Source organism: Neolamprologus brichardi, chromosome 22 (assembly GCF_056152115.1).
Source record: "Neolamprologus brichardi isolate AB-2024 chromosome 22, ASM5615211v1, whole genome shotgun sequence".
NCBI classification, from domain to species: Eukaryota; Metazoa; Chordata; class Actinopteri; order Cichliformes; family Cichlidae; genus Neolamprologus; species Neolamprologus brichardi.
The window spans coordinates 929,218-942,500 of NC_142124.1; positions in this window are offsets into that span (position 1 = coordinate 929,218).

A 13,283-nucleotide genomic window follows, 5' to 3' on the forward strand; every position below is an offset into this window, starting at 1 on the left:
GTTGTGCTTAAAATTGTAAACCTTGTCCTGAACTGCATGTTCAGATATTTTTCTGTTCATCCCCTACATGTAGGATGGTGGGAGAGGCTACAGCTATAGTGTTTAACTGCAGGCACATTCCCTGTAAAGATTCTGGTTTCCTTATTTTGTAATGAATGTCTGTGAAGGTTCTCAGTCATCCAGGTCATCGTAGTCTAAGGAGCAACTTAAAGAAGTCCAGACGCCTTTCTTTCCAAGCTCCTTAGACTTTTGTAAGGATAGTCACTTCCTACCCTTTATGGGCTCACCTGTGCTTGTATATGGTGGACTATTTAAGGGGTTAAGCCCTATGGGGCTTTGGAGTTGATGTTAGTTGATGCCGCAGTGCATTGTGGGAGCGCGGCACCATTTTAGCAGGCTACGAATCAAAACAAACACACTGTGTTAGAAGGAAGATTGTGACCAACCACACTTAAAAGAAGCTCAAAAGGCAAACGACGTTATAGAGACCGGATGCAAAGAGATGGTACTTGCAAAAAACAGCGTGCACTGGAAATGTGGACCCGTGTGAAATAACGGCCGTGGAGTAGAAACCCTGAAGACCAAGTGCTATTGACTTAGACTGATATATATTTGTACGCTGTCTGTGGAGTCAGCGCATACACGGTGAACCAATTTGGCAATTATAAATGTCTGGACATCCACCAAGGATGGGTACAAGATTTGGCTTTTTTTAAGCCTCCACGTTGTGAATCCGCCGTCATTCAAACAAAGGTAAGTGAGCTCGAGTACTGCGAGTAAAATGCGTTTGATTTCCCCCCGAACATTCAGATTAGTGCAGCATAAATTCATTCATGAGGGGAAACTACAGTGAGAACATGTGGAGGCTGTTAGAGGGAAAACAGTGAGTTCAGTGCACTGATGAGACATTGTCCTGAAGGATTTAGTCATTCTCTATGGTTAAAGAAATTGCACTAATTACTTCATATTTATTATAAATAATCCTAATTACACATCTTGCTTCCGTGTTTGTGTGCTGTGTAACTAAAAATATTTTCTATTTTGGTTTTATACATCGATTAATGACCTGCAGAATCTCCTTATCATATTAAGTGATTCATAAAAGTCGAACTTTTGTGTCAAGGCCTTTTATGTTCCAAACACCAAAAAAGAAAGGTCCAAGAAAAGCCCGTGGGTGGCAACGGGAGGTTTGTTTTAGAATGCACTTTGATTCCATTGTTTTAAATCATATGTCGTTTATTTCGTGCAAAATTATAAACAAAAATCAACCAAATAACTTCATAAAACTTAAAATTAAACGAAAGTTAACTTAATTTGCTTTAACAACTTCAAAAGTGGTCAAAAAATCATTTCCTAACCCTCCCGAGTCCCCATCAGACATTTGGCAAACAAAAAATATCCTCACCACACCCCTCCAGGGTGCTCTTAATCCCGTGATTAATGGGAGGGTCCTTTCTCCATCTTGGAAGTGATGACATCCTTGCATTACATACTTTAGGTTCATTTTTGCTGGCAGATTAAAACAAACAAACAAAAAGAACAGAAAAACAAAAACAGGCAGATTTAGAATACAACATGCAGCGTTGTATAGATGGACACATAAAAAGATGAAAAATCACATGTATGTGCTAACTTTCTAAACACTTTGTTACAATTGTGATAAATGGATTTGAAAGCAGATCAAACACATTTGTTTCGGCCTTGGCTCATAGTTCTTGTCTTTAAATTAACTTTTTCTGTGTGTGTTTCAGGTCCTGCACTCTCAAAGACTGAATGAACCAGCATTGCCGCCATGGGTCACTGTGAGCATCACAGGGAAGGTTGAAGCTGCCCACTGCACCTGTAAGGCCGGAGTCGTGGAGACCTGCAGCCATGTCCCTGCTCTTCTGTTTAATGTAGAAGCAACAGTGTTGATCTGTGGCACAAGGACTGTTACAGATGAACCTGCATACTGGGTTTTACTGGGTAATGTGACCAAGATACAGCCAGAGGTTGGCCATAAGATAGATTTCTCCTCTTCAGCTGCCCAAAAAAAGTCTCTCAATCAAAACATAAACAGACCGTCTGTAGTGTCAGGGAAAAGAAGCCGTCCTCAGAAAGATCCCACCTGCTGCTGTGGAGGAGTTGGATCAACTGATGGGAAAATATTTCTCCAAGCATAGTTCTGTTCTGAATAACCCACAATGTTTTATTTAGGGGGCATGTAAATAATTTGCATTTACTGAATATGTACTTACTAAGTACCACTGTTCAAAAGTTGAATAAAGAAATAAATGTTTGTCTTTTTTAATTAAAACCACTTTGTAGAACATCAGTTACAATTGTCACGGAAAAGAGGGACCCAGGCGCAGTTCTTCTTCACAGAAACACAGTACGTTTATTTACAGTGAAATAGACAGGCAAGTCCAACGTCCCAGTGCGTTCCGTGTTGTTGTTGTTGTTGTTGTTGTTCCGTGTCCCAACTCGCTTCTCCACTCGCCTCTCTTCCTCTTCCTCTCCTGGAGGAAGAAGGAAAAATTCACTATTAGCTACATGCTAGCCAAATACCAAGCTCACACTGCTCGCACAGACTGCACCAGTTCGGAGTAATAATCCCACGTCGACTGTCGCCGCGAGTCCAGGTTAAATACCTCTTTCTAGAGTATTTTCCCTGGTTTTACTGCCACACTGGGGCACATGTTCACCAAACGCAGCAAACCTTCACCATCTTATCCAGAAGGGTCACCTCTTCACCCTCACATGGAAGAACTAACCTGATTGGCATGCTGGTATGTAGCATGTGGTTTGAAGCAGGGATTTCGTAGTGCCCCATGTGTAGCGTTGGAACCCAGTCAGGATTTGTTTCATCCATTTCATCGGCTGCTTTGCTGCAATAATAAAAAACAATTAGCAACTAATAGGCTATAAAGAGTAATATGAACTTATTTAGAACTTAACTGAATGAAAATGTCTGGAGCACCAACAGATATCTGTGGATGGTAGAGAACTGGAGATCAGCTCGTCTCACAGCTGCTATCCAGGCAAGACGCCTTCTTTTGGTAACATCTGATATGAGCTCCCTCATGTTGCTTCCAGGTGGGGAAAGAATAAAAAGAGAGCCCATTTTCCAGCTTATTCCCTTCCCGGTCGTGTGATCTAACAACCAACAACACAGCCAGGGGTGAACCATTGCTGATGCTTTCGGTCCTTTAGCCCTTTGTTTGGCCTGCTAAAATGGCACCTCAGCGGTCACACCCCCTCCCGTGACATCACGCCCCAAAGCCCTATACGGGGTGAGGGGAGATGACCCTTTTTATGACTAGGGATGTTGTTAAAACACTCTTTAACCAGGTAGGAAGTCAGGTATACAAACACACATACATACACAAACAACTCAAAGTATTTTCCACATTCTCGAGGTGGTGGAGTCTTCCCTGAGGAATGCCACATATCCATCAAACAAGAGACAACACGTCACTACTGAGTATTGAGGATGCACCTTAGGCAACTACGTCACAACAAATCTTATCCTGACTCACAAACATCACAACACACGTATGTACCATGTGTTCTAAAAAAATCTTCAAATCTTCAACTGAAGCATCGACAACATGAATAAAAACACTCTTGTACCGGGTGGAGTCCTGTAGTGATGTGTCCAAAAGTTTCCTCTTACAAGATGACGAGGGAGAGTGACTGTGACGAGCGCCGTTCCTTCCGCTCGAACCCCAGCCACTCTCAGTTAGCTCCCCCGTAGCACTGCTCTTTATTGAGGTTGCATGAATATGCATAGGTTCAGGTTGACATATGTGTAGTGTAGGTATGTGTGTGTGTGTGTGTGTGTGTGTGTGTGTGTGTGTGTGTGTGTGAGGTCAAGATGTGACCCTGTGAAGACTCCCCAAAGCTGGTGCTAGGAGCCCAGCGGTCCACCTAAACAAAGGGCTCTTATACTAAAACAGATACAGAGTAGGTGTTCTCCTATACCAGGGGTCCGCAATCGCAGTCCACGAGGGCCGGTGTCCTGCAGGTTTTAGATGTGTCCTTGATCCATCACAGCTGATTCAAATGGATAAATGACCTGCTCAACATGTCTTGAAGTTCTCCAGAGGCCTGGTAATGAACTAATCATGTGATGGAGGTGTGTTGACCCAGGGGGAGATCTAAAACCTGCAGGACACCGGCCCTTGTGAACTGGGATTGGGGACCCCTGCCCTATACCATGAATCAGTAAGAGAAGGTACGACCTCTCTCATGACCTTAGGATGTTTGTGTATGCCAGAACACTCTGGAAGGCCCACAGAGTCTTTGCAGACTGCTAAGGATCAGACATCCTATTAATATCAATCAATTATATAACTCTAAGTATATATGAGTATATATTTCTAAGCATAAATGACAATCCAACAATATAAACCTAACTCTTGGGTTGCACCTTATTAGCCCCAGCAATAAGTTTCACCTAAATCCTCCTGGAGCCCTAAAGTCAACAAGAAGCCAGCCATGGTAGCATTTTTGTACTAGTGAACTCTTCCTAGAGATTTGATTGTATCAGTGTGATCCTTGGTGAGTTCAATCTAAAGACCTTGTTGATCATAGATTGGAAAACTTTTAATCTTTTTGAAAAGGGCCTTCTATTTTTTGCCACATGAAGCAAAACTGACATACAATAAAAATTCAATAAAAATTCACATCGTCTAATTTACATGCTTGATAAATGAGACTGTCTCTGGACATCTGTTTGTCAGTAATCGCCCATTACATGAAATAAGCAGTAGGTGATAAACATCATCAGATTTATATCAAGAACACACGTCACAAACTAGAACAGCCTTTACCTTTCTATAAACACTGAATGGAGGCTGAAGTGGATACTAATCATCACTGTGCTTTTACTTAACAAACTGTGAGTCTCCTGAACATAAAACATGTTTATTAAACATTAACAAATATTTATGTATTTTATGAGAGCTAGACAAAAGAAGGGTGGAACTTCAATACTGTCCTGGATGCATGCCGACTATAGTTTATGGCCAAAGACTGTGTGTATTTAATGCCAGTTTAGGTTCATTCTTGAATAAATTATTGTGCTTTTGAGTTTCTAAAAACTTTTTCCTGGAAGGTTTAACTCGCTCAGATCTGTTATTTGAATTGTTGTTTTCATTGTATGTCATGCTGTTCTTTATCGTGGTGTGTGAATTAATTCAGATTCCTAAAATAATTTTTTATGCATTCATGAATCTGGTGTTTTTGTGTGAGTGCTTTGATAAAGTAGAAGATGCATCTTAAATGGTTTAAATGTCAAAGAAAGAATCTGAGAATATTAAGTGAAGACAATAACCTGCAGTGTGACCAGGAAGACAGTGAGGAAGAGCTGTCTTCTTGTCTTCTCAATGCCTAATTTGTAATTATTTTTCTGACAGTAAACAGCACATTAATAAAAGGTGTTTACATCATGGAAAGCACCGTGATAAACAACTTTCATTCCTTGGAGCTATAAACAGAAAATAATGAAGTCAGAACAAAAGAGCCCAGTGAATGAAGAGTCACCACCCAAAACTGAAGAACATTTCTGTGCGTTGGGTGTGTTGCTGTTTAAATGAATCATCAGACATGCAACGGACTGTAATAGATTGTGCTGTCAGTCAGCTTGTTGGTATTTACCCGGAGAATAAAAAAAGAACCCACATGTTTTTGTTAAACATGTTCCTGGTTGTGATCACTGACGTCAGCAGCAGCTGCACACATGAATCACCTCTGTGCAATATTTAGCAAAGACTTCCTGCAAAACATTTCCTGTAAAAGTAACTTCTGTTGACTGAACCTTACCTATCAAACTGGTGATGGTGCAGTTTGTTGACCCACACTGCAGTGAAAGGCAGTAATAGACAAAGAGCAATATTACTGTGAGAACAGTGAGCTGTCTGGAGCACAGAATGTGAAGACCAGCACAACAATGATAAACAACAAAGCCTGTGTGTGTCATGGTCCCCGAGTCTGCCCGGCCGGCAGGCCACATGTGTTTTGTGTACACTCTCCTCTCTCCTCCCCGCCAGGGCGGAGCTCACTGCAGGCTCCCGCCCTCGGCACACACACCTGCATCTCGCCAGGCTCTAATTATGGGTTGGACTCTTAAGGCCAGGATGCAGACAGCCTCACCGCTGGATGATTGTGCTAGTAAACCTCAGCCTGGTGTCCTTAAGCGTTGTGGACCTGCTGTGATCTCTGTGTAACCCTCTTTTCTCCTCTGCACAGTTTCCCCGGACTCGTGACCTACCTGTTGTTTGAACCGTTGTAAAGAAGAAGAGCTAGCGTGTATGTGACTCTTATCCCGGACTTCCCTTTCGGACCCAGGACCCCCGCTCCCCTCACTGTATATATCTGCACCTGGTGACTGTGTAAATAAACGTTGTTTTCCCCTGAACTCTGCTCTGCACCTGAGTCTTACCACACTGCACACAGTGTGTTTGTACTGCACATCAGAGCCAACGACAGGCGGTCATGTGACTGAGGACAGGTGATGCTGTTACAGTTACTTCTAAATCACATCTATTTACTCAAAAAAGCTTCATTTAAAAATAAAATAAATTATGGTTGCTCAGTCCTTCCTTGTGAAACTATAATGAAATCAACCCAGGCTGGTTCCAGACGGCAGAGCTGACTGTTCAATTAAGGCCAAACATTTGATGCGTTTCCTGTCACATTAAAGTGACTCACAGTTAACCAAAGAGAGCACAACAGAAAAACGACACACCTGCTAGTTTGGGAGTTTCTCTATCACACTACATTTTTTGCCAAGTCATTCTCTGAGTTCGTCTTCATGAAAATAACAGCATTTAATAATCTTGCTGTAACTGAACTTGGTAATTTTCCATAATTGAACATAAAGGATATTTAACGCTTCATAAACTTGAGTAATTTACGTTGTGGCAGCTGCAAATTCTTTAAATGCTTTTGTCGTGCACCAAGTCAGAGCCTCATCAAGGTTGTGTTTCACAAACCAGACTAAACAAAGTCAGAGTCCAGTGCTCATATTTGTTATAGAAACTCTCCTTCTTTGGTTCCAGGAAAGTTGATCAGTGTTTGTCCAATCAATTTATTCTGTTAAGCAAGTGAATTAGGCCTTATGGAAGGTGAAATTATTGCCGATACCATGATTCACCTTGGCAACAGGTAAATAAAGAGGAAGCCTGTCATCTCACATTTGCAATAAGATTTCATTTTACCACAGGACTTTGTTATTGGTTTTCATTGGATGGATTCCAGCTCTGCACTCCTCCAATTAGTTCGAATGTCTGAATTTTAAACTGCTCAAATAGATGACAGACACCAGATGTCCACCTGAATTTAAAATCCATACAAGGACATGCCTGATAATATTATAAACACAGGAAATGACTTCAGTCTTTTCAATAAAAACCAGAGATGTACCCGTCTTTATATAAAGTGACATTTTTTTATGTCTTCTTTTCAGTTGATGAAAGGTTTTGTTTTTTTTTTTCAGTCTTATTTTTTCTTCCACCAAAGTTCATTAATAGATACCAAAAAGTTGTGATTTACAATTCCCACAAATGACAAGTGGAAAAATTATGTTTGCTGATAAAGTGTGTGAGAGCTGCCTAATGGGTCTGAATGTGGTGTGTGATGTAGTTTTGAAGCAAAAGAAAAGTGACTGACAGCTCATTGTCATGTGACTTTGGTCGTCTGCTTCATCGGTGTCACCTCGCGGAGTGTTACTGCTCTGCCTGCAGGATTTCAGGCATGTCAGTACAAGTCACATCTACAGTCCCACCACGCAATGTAGAGATTTCAGGACTGACAGGATCTACAGCTTCATGTTGGTGCCTGATCACACAGAAGTTGTTAAAATGGAATCGATTGGTGCTTATATAGCCCTGTTTTACACTATCTGAGCACTCAAAGCAACTTTTGTCATTCACCCAAGTACTTTTTGTATTCCGTAGTCCTGACTATCTAACAGGCACTGTGATAGTTATGATATACAAAGATCACTGAAGCTCCGATGCTTTTCCGATCTGAAAAGCCCTTGAAATTCCTTGCATTTGCATATTTTCCTTAATGACTGGAGAAATATTAAACTTCCCTCTGTGTTCTAACTCATGTATCCCAGTTTACTGAGGTGTGAGAAATACATCTACAAACGTATTGGAAAAGAAACAGCAGAGAAAAGTGAGTTGGGCCGTTATGTGTGAGGAGCAGTGTAGCTATGCTAAGCCTCATGTTGAGACGTTACATACCTGTGTGACAGCTGAACAAAAAAATCATTCAAGTGAATCCAAAGAAAGAAAAACAGGGATTTATCAGCCACAAAGGGGATGATGTGTGAATGTGAGAGTGAATGAATAGTGGTATTGTAAAGCGCTTTGGGTGCCTTGAAAAGCGCTATATAAATCCAATCCATTATTATTATTATTATTATTTATAATTTAGGTAGTGCTGTCAGTGTTAACACGTCAATTCAGCATTAACACGCTAACACGCATTAACATGGTCATCACGATTTTTAACACACTCGACCCATCTGGAGCGCAGAATGAACAAACTTTGGACAAACTGCCTGAAATGCATTGATAGAAACATTTCAGGGATTTTGCTCAATGGAAAAAGCGAAGATATGAAGATCAAATGTCAGTTGTTGTTTTGAATGTACTTTTTTTTTTTTTAGATTTTTTTAGGAACATTTTTATGCAGCAAAAGTGGAAAAACGGAAACAAAAAACAAAATATTATAAGGTCATCGGAAGACAATATCTGCATGTATATACATCCACACATTTACACACACATACATCAACACTATGGTATTGCAAGTTCTATGCATTAAAGAGTGCTGTCACAGTTTGTAAAGCCCTGCCATTTTCTCCAACATCCCCCCCTGAAGTCGCAGGGTGAAAGTCATACATTCCATCAATCGGATGTTTTCTACTATAGAGGTAAAAAGGGAGGATCTTTACAAAGCCAGCGTTTTGTTATAGCCTTTTTAGCAGATGCCAAAAGAATTCTCAGGAGATAAACATCATCTGTAACTAAATCTTCTGCAAAATATCCCAGATACAATGATGCAAATGTACAACTCATATTGAATCCCAGTGCTTTTGTAATTATTTTCACAACTTCCAAACAGAAGGGTTGGAAGTTGGCGAGGCGAGGAGCAGAGAGACACGGAGAAACACAAAATAACATAGACAAACCCACAAGCAACACAGGCAGGCACACACTATAAATACACACAAGGTAATGAGGGAATGACACAGCCGAGGGGAACACAGCTGAAACTAATGGATATAATGAGACACAGACCTTCAAAGTAAAACAGAAAATTCAAACTGTTTTACAAACTCAAAGACACGAACTAAACACTGGAGAGGACACAGGTAGGGATAACAGAAACACAAAACTCAAACACGAAAAACAGAAGAAACTAGAAAACAATAACAATAAACTCAAAACACTGGGTCAGCGACTCAGGACCATGACAGGTCGTATGGACGGGCAGGACCAGAATATGTGTCCATGACCTGCCATGACTTCCCCACATTTTTTCCAGCTCAGCGAAGGTGAAGCACTGAATTTAGACTTTTGTTTAGGAAAAAAAGGATAATGTTCTTCCAACAAAAGTCCCGCACATGTTGGAATTAATTGTGGTGAACTGTGTTTCCTTGACCACCCGTCTTCTTAATCTCAGTGTCCATTTCTCTTTCCCGTTTCTGCTTTATGTAAATTGTTAAGTCCTTTTTAAGCTTAATCATACATTTGTACAGTTTACTTATCAGGGCTGTGTTACTCCTGGAGTCATAAGTATCAATGAAGATGTTAACAATCGAGAAGTCCCCAGGGACACAGCAGTTTATTCTTTTACCAATATAGTCACGGACTTGCAACTATTGGAGGAAGTCTTGTTTCTCAAGGTCGTAAGTCTTGCATAAGGTATCGAAAGCCATAATTTTAGATTTTACGATAACTGTACACACAGCAGTAACTCCATGCCATGCCCATTGTCTAAATCTACTGTCATGGGAGGCAGGTAAACATCAGGGTCGTATGCTGGCCACCTCAGAAGTTTTATCTTTGAGTCACCTTCCAGTTCAGCTCCCAGTGTCAGCCATCAGAACGCTACTCACAGCATCCCAAAGCCAGTCCAGGCCTGTGCCTCGGTCGCCATCTTGTCCCGATGCAAGGCTTGCCTCATTAGCCGTGGCTTCTTTCTCCATTTCACAATCACGGATGTTTCGTAGTCTGTATCCTCCTTTCTTAGATTTATCCCCACTCATTATTGTGTCAAAGTAGAGCAGTTTAACCCTAATACAACTCTTCAGTCTGGGGAAATAAACAGTAGGTGCCAGAGACCATACTGTATTATGTGCCACAGGAATTCTTGAATGTACTTATTCTGTTTATTTATTTTTCACTCTGTGACAGAGGTGTGGTCCCTGGCTCAGCTGCAAGGGAGGGGTGGTGCAGTGAGCTCAAGGGGGCAATGCCGGGGAGACAGGTGAGGCCATAGGTGGTGGCAGTTGAACTAATGACTCTTTTTCCTTTATAGTGAAGCGAGAGACCAGGATGGATGGGTGCAAGTTGGCAATAAACTGTAAGCGAAACCATTGTGTGAGTTGGGTCCATATTACACACTCCCCATGTGTCTAAAAAGTATGGGTTCGTTTGTGTTGTCTTCCCAACACTGTTGACATTACATCATGACACACATTGCAGGAACTGTTGCTGCAAAAAAGCTGAACTGAATATGTGCACCACTACTGACTGGCTTTTATACAGAAAGGATTATCACGAGGATTTTAATAAGAGAATATATAAATAAAAGATAAAAAGATACCGGTGAGTAGCGGCAGCGTTCACTCAACCGGAAGGTGTAAGAGCAACTAATAATCAGTGCTAAAAGACTTTATTTATGGCAGCTCAATGCTTAGACTGAAATTATCGTAAGACAATAATATTAATATTTGTCCTGGATGATATATATAAACATCATTTCTAGGAGAAAAAACAAATTCTCAAATTTAAGATTTTCAGACACACACACAATACATAAGAAATCAAATATGCTTATTTTAATATTTTAAATATTCACATCTATATCCTTCTATTTTTATAACATAATTCACAGAAAGTGAACTAAAGGAAAATGTTAACAATATGAGATTAGTACATGTGACATAAGAGCCACAACTACTCACAGGAAGCTGATGTTGTTGAAGATGGCAGAGGAGGTGGTTGTTGCTGCTGCTGCGGTTGTTGCAGTTGTTGTTGCGGCAGAAGTACTGGAAGAGCATATTGGAGAAGAATGCAACCCATACAGGAAACGCTCAGTAGCTAGTGTATCTAAGAGCAGACCTCCCTAAAAGGGCCCAGTAATCCTCACAGTGGCACAGAAGAAGTCCAGACGCTTTTCTTTCCAAGCTCTGTAGACTAGCAGCTAAGATGAACAGGCACGTGGCTTAATACATGAGTGGGGCACAGAAAGGAGTCAGCAAGAATACCAGAGGTGCAAAACACCAGCTACTGGTAGAATGAGCAGTCAGCTGAGACTGCAAGACTAGGCTAACAAACCTGTGCACTACCTGGATTACAAGAAGGCCAATGACGCAATGCCCCACACCTGGTACAAGATCAAAAGAACTCCAAGAGCCTTCATTAGGAACGTAATGGGGATGTGGCATACAACACTAGAGGCCAACTTCAACCCCATAGCACAGGTCACCGTCAAGTGCAGAATCTACCAAGTCCCCACTACTGCTCAGAGATCATTGACAGGACTGACTATTGATATCAACGAAGAGAGGGAAGGTAGTCTGAACTGAGGAGATCGAACTACCAGAAAGCCACATTTCAGACATTGAGGGCAGCTACAAGTATCTGGGGATCCCACAGGAAAACACAGCTGCGTCTGGCCAAACGTCTGGTGAACGGTGCTTCTGGACCATCTGCACGTCTCCGCACAACGAGTTGTTAATGAACGCACACACACCTCCCCCGACAGCCTTACCGGAGGCTGCAGTCCGGTCTCCTCAGTATATGGAGTGAGTCTGCAGCTAAACAGCGCACTCTGGGACTTTGACTGAGAGCCTGGTCTTGGTAAAAACAAGAGTGAAGCATTATCTAATTTCCTGTGTTGTGATCGTGGCTCGTAATTCGTCCAGTTTGTTTTCCAGGTTCCTCACATTGGCCAACAAGAGGCTGGGTAATGGTGGTCGGCTATCCCAAGCTTTTAACCTAGCATGGAACTCCCCCTTCTTGCCTCGCTTACCATCTTCGAAGCACTCTCCTGGGGTCAGCTGACTCACTAGGGCCTAGTGAGAGTGGGGGAGTGGTGTTGTGGTGGTGGAGGTGGCTACCGGGCTGAACAATGACTTGAAGCTTCGACGGAAGGGTAAAGTCCAGAAGATTATGTGAGTTGCTGATGTCCAGTAGTGTCTGTCTCAGGTATGTTAACAGTACACAAAGTGCAAAAAGAACAAAAAACAAACAACAACAACAAACAACAAGTCAGTATCTGAGAGCGGAGCAACCAAACACGTCTGCCTCGAGGGGCATCATGACTACACTATAAATAAATAAATCCACTGTCTTTGTTCGGCTTGGACAGTCTCGGTTGTTGTGTTCTTGGGCAAGACACTTCCCCCGTTGCCTACTGGTGGTGGTCAGAGGGCCCGGTGGCGCCAGTGTCCGGCAGCCTCGCCTCTGTCAGTGCGCCCCAGGGTGGCTGTGGCTACATTGTAGCTGCCATCACCAGTGTGTGAATGTGTGGATGACTGGATGTGTAAAGCGCTTTGGGGTCCTTAGGGACTAGTAAAGCGCTTTATAAATACAGGCCATTTACCATTTTACCATTTGTTCTGCACGTCCTGCGTGTGGGTCCTGTTTTTCCTACAGACTACAGAATACGAGCAGAAGTATTAAACATTCATTCAGCGATTACGTGGCCCAGCCCAAATGACTCTGCTTAATAAAAAAGTAAAAATGAGAATCCTCGTGTCTGCAGGTGGGAACGTTAACAGATACAGTTATTGCCCACATGCTGCTACATTGTCTCTCTGCACAGGCAGCTGATCTAACTGCATTAACAGAAGCTCATGAATGGGAACAAAATAAAAAGTTAATTTGTTAGTTTTAAATCACAGGCCACACACAGCCCATCTTATTTGAGCTAGACCAGTGAAACTAAGTTTACTTTCAAGATTATGTCTCAGGCTTTCTGTATTATAGAAATAAGAAAGCTGTGTTGTTAAATTAAATGTGAAACTCTTTGGGCTTAAATTTAAAGGAATAAAT